We start from the raw sequence: 4,481 nt of genomic DNA on the forward strand, positions 1-4,481 counted from the left end.
CCAGTAGCCATGTTTCTTAATGATGATTGTATAATGATATAGCTTTCACAATGTGACTGTGTGATTGTGAAAACCTTGTGTCTGATACTCCTTTTATCTACCTTGTCAACAGATGAGAGGAAGATATGGAATAAAAATAAATAATAGGGGGAACAAATGTTAAAATAGATTTAGTTTTAAATGCTAGTGATCAATGAAAGGGATCAGTAAGGGGTATGGCATGTAAAATTTTTTTTCTTTGTTTGTTATATTTTTCTGTTGTCTTTTTATTTCTTTTTCTGAATTGATGCTAATGTTCTGGGAAATGATCATGATGATGAATATGCAACTATGTGATGATATTGTGAATTGCTGAGTGTATGTGTTGGGAATGTTTGTGTTTCTTGTAATTTTTTTTAATTAATAAAAAATTAAAAAAAAAAAAAAAGGTGGTCAACATTACCTGAGGTTGAAATACCAGAACTGCCCTGGTATAACATAGATGAGAGGATCTGGAGGCTTAAGAGAGATTAGAATGTTAGAGTGGATTTATCATGCAAAGCCTGCTCTTACACCCCAGGAATGTCCAGAGGATGCACCTTTTACCAAAACTGTGAGAAATAAATTTGTGAGACTAGCACCATCATCCCTGAAGAGCTCTGCAGTTACACTTCTCTGTAGGCAGATATTACTGTGGGAACTGCTGTCACTGAGCTGGAATCCTTAAACACAATGGGGATCCTGAGTTGGCAGAACTTAATCGCCAAAGACAAGGTGGATGTGGCTATCATAATAGACAAAAGACTCAAAGCAGGAGTCAAAATAATATGACTGGCAGTCTTGTGGCGTTGGCTAGTAAATCATGGGGTACCTAGAAGTACAATAGATAGGCAGTCTACTAAATTCTTGTTTGAGCTGTATAAGCAAGAGAGTTCCAGGTCAAATGAACAGAAGTCTAACTTGAATTACAAAAACAGAGAGTTGGCCCCTTAATCAATTTCCAGACTTGAGACGGTTTACAGACCCAGAGCCCCTTGAATGAAGAGGAGGCCAGGTCCACCACTGCATTTATATGTGAAAGTGGTTAAAATGGAAAATTTGTTATTGTATATGTTACCAAAAATTTTTTTAAAACCATAGAATTGTACAACACAGAGTGAACCCTAATGTAAGCTATGGACCATAAAAAATAATATAATAATAATAATATTGGTTCATCAATTATAACAAAAATACCACACTAATGCAAAAAATTAATAATAGGGAAAATTGTGTGCGTAGGGGGGAGGTATATGGGAACTCTGTACTCTGCATGATTTTTTTTGTAAACCTTCAACTACTCTAATAAATAAAAGAGGAATTAAAGAAAAAGACACCTTTAAGAAAATGAAAAGCCAAGCCACAGACTATGAAAAAATATTCACAAAATATCTTACTGACAAAGGACTTGTATCTAGTATATATACAAAACTTTTGCCATTCAATAATCAAAAGACAACTCGGTTTTAAAAATGTACAAAATAGTTGAACAGATACTTTACACACCACAAATTGTATAAATGGCCAAGAAGCATATGAAAGAAGTGCTCAACATCACTGGTCATCAATGAAATGCAAATTAAAACTACAAGGAGCTCTTTGCCACACCTACTGCGAGGAATGAAGACCATTCTGGCAATCACACTGAAGGGATACACAGCTATTGTGAAGGGCCCCCAGGGAACCCTATGGAAGGACTTCAATCAAATCACTGTAGAACTCAGTCTACTTGGGAAGAAAAAGAAGAGGTTTCGGGTTGACAAATGGGGAAACGGAAAGGAGCTGGCTATAGTTGGCACTATCTGTAGTCATATACAGAACGTGATCAAGGGAATTACACTGGGCTTCCCATACAATGTGAAGCTTGCATATGATCACTTCCCTATCAATGTTGTTATTCAGGAGAGTGGGTCTCTGTTTGAAATCTGAAATTTCTTGGGTGAAAAATACATCCGCAGGGTCTGGATGAGGCCAGGTATTGCCCATTCGGTATCTCAAGTCCAGAAAGATGAGTTAATTCTTGAAGGAAATGACATTGAACTTGTATCAAGTTCAGCTGCTTTGACTCAGCAAGCCACAACAGTTAAAAACAAGGATATAAGAAAAATTTTTGTTGGTATCTATGTCTATGAAAAACGAACAGTTCAGCAGGCTCATGAATAAGATCTAAGAGTTTTACAGCAATGGAAACAAGGTATCAGACCTATTTGTGATTTTAAAGATGCAATAAAATTCATTGTAGTTTAAAAGAAAATACTACAATGAGGTACCACTACAAACTTACTAGACTGACTAAAATTAGAAAGACTGACAACACTAAGAGTTACTTCTGGAGGACCTCCTTTGTTGCTCAGATGTGGCCTCACCCTCTCTAAGCCTAACTCTGCCAGTGACATCATTGCCCTTCCCCCTGTGTGGACATCACAGCCAGGGATTAAGTCTCCCTGGTGATGTGGGAGATGACTCCCAGGAATGAATTCAGCCTTGGCACCATGGGATCAACGATGCCATCCTGACCAAAAGGGGGAAAAGAAGTGTAAATGATAAAAGTATTAGTGGCAGAGAGAGTTCAAAGAGTCAAGAGGCTACTCTGGAGGTTGCTCTTACACAAGCTTCAATTAGACCTTGCATAAGAGTAATCTGCCAACCCCTAACCAGGACCATTCTAGCCAATCCTAAAGGACACCTAGGGCAGTATATAAGATTCCACAAAGTTTCCATGCACTAGAGTAACTTTCCAGAAACCTACAACCTTCATATGGATCACTGGTTCAGATAAATCCTGAAACCTAGTCCAGCCTCTCCAGAACATCAGATAGTTCCATCTCCCTACCCCATATTAGTGACAGACCCTTCCAATATGAAAAATTTGAACGGCCATAGACCAAACACCCCTAAAGAGAGGGATGGAAATATCAAAGGTGATGGTGGAGTTACACAAAGAAGATAAGATTTAACAAATGAATATGAATGTTGAATCATTAAATTGATATCTCTTTTAGTCCCCAGTATTTTAGAGCAGCTAGAAATAAAAACCTAAAATTGTAGAAATGTAACCCATGTCAAACTCTGAAATATGTTCTACAAGTAATTGTGGTGCTGTGCATTGAAATTTATTGCTTTTATTGTATGTTATATTTCACAAAAAAAAAAGGAAAAAAAGTCGATTGGGATGATAAAAAATATATTTAAGCCCTCTAGCCTCCTATATTCTGGAGCAGCTAAAAGGAAAATTCTGAGAGGATCATATGGTAGCCCATGACAAACTCTGGGATCTGTCCTGTAACTACTTGTTGAAGAGTGCTTTGAAAACTATTGCTTTTTTATTTCTTTGCTTTGTATATACGTTACACTGTACAATTAAAAAAGTTAAAAAAAAACTGACATCAAATGCTGTTGAGGATGTTGAATGTTGAGTAACTGGAACTCATATATTGCTATTGAGAAGGTAAAATGTTACAAACACTTCGGAGAATTATTTGGGCAATGTCTAATAAAGTTAAACATATATCTAACCTATAACCAAGCTATTCTACTCCTAGGTGTATATATACCTATATATATATATACAAATGCGGTAGACATAGTAATGACCCCTTTGAGATGTCCACGTCCTAATCTCTAAAACTTGTGAATATGTTACCTTACGTGGCAAAAGGGAATTTGAGGATTTGATTAAGGATCCTGAGATGGGCAGTTTGCCAGTTTGAAAGGATGTATGTACCCTAGAAAAGCCATGTTTTTAAATCTTAATCCCATTTTGTAAAGGCAGCCATTTCTTCTAATCCCTATTCAGTACTGTATGCTGGAAGCTATAATTAAATTAGTCACACCATGGAGGTGTGACTCAATCAAATGTGGGTATTAAACTTGATTAGATGGAGATGTGATTCCACTCATTCGGGTGGGTCTTGATTAGTTTACTGGAATCCTATAAAAGGGAAAACATTTTGGAGAAAGCTGAAGATTCAGAGACAGCAGAGAAGGATGACAGCATGCCGCAGAACCATGAAGCAGACTCCACTGGCCAGCGACTTTTGGAGATGAGGAAGAAAAACGCCTCCCAGGGAGCTGAAGAGCTAGCAGATGATGCCGTGTTCACCATGAGACTTTCCAGCCAAAACCCTGACTGTGTTCGCCATGTGCCTTTCCACTTGAGAGAGAAACCCTGAACGTCATCAGCCTTCTTGGGACACTTCCACAGCCTAAAAACTGTTACCTTGCAACTTATTAAATTCCCCCTTTTAAAAAGCCAATCCGTTTCTGATATATTGCATGCTGGCAGCTGGCAAACTAGAACAGGCAGATTATAAGATTATCCTGGATTTTCTAGGTGGATCACAGGGGTCCTTATAAAGGAAAGAGGGAAACAGGAGAGTCAGACAGAGAAGGAAATTTGATGATGGAAGTAGAGGTAAGAAAAATTTGAAGGTGCTACACTACTGACTTTAAGATGGAAGAAG

The 4,481-nt window shown here is 37.7% G+C and overlaps 1 pseudogene; it reads left to right on the forward strand.

Annotated features, from left to right (window-relative positions):
• The first annotated feature begins 728 nt into the window (after window positions 1-728).
• LOC143682621 (large ribosomal subunit protein uL6 pseudogene) lies at window positions 729-3,099 on the forward strand (annotated as a pseudogene).
• The last annotated feature ends 1,382 nt before the right edge of the window (window positions 3,100-4,481 follow it).

Source organism: Tamandua tetradactyla, chromosome 5, assembly GCF_023851605.1.
Source record: "Tamandua tetradactyla isolate mTamTet1 chromosome 5, mTamTet1.pri, whole genome shotgun sequence".
Lineage (NCBI taxonomy): Eukaryota > Metazoa > Chordata > Mammalia > Pilosa > Myrmecophagidae > Tamandua > Tamandua tetradactyla.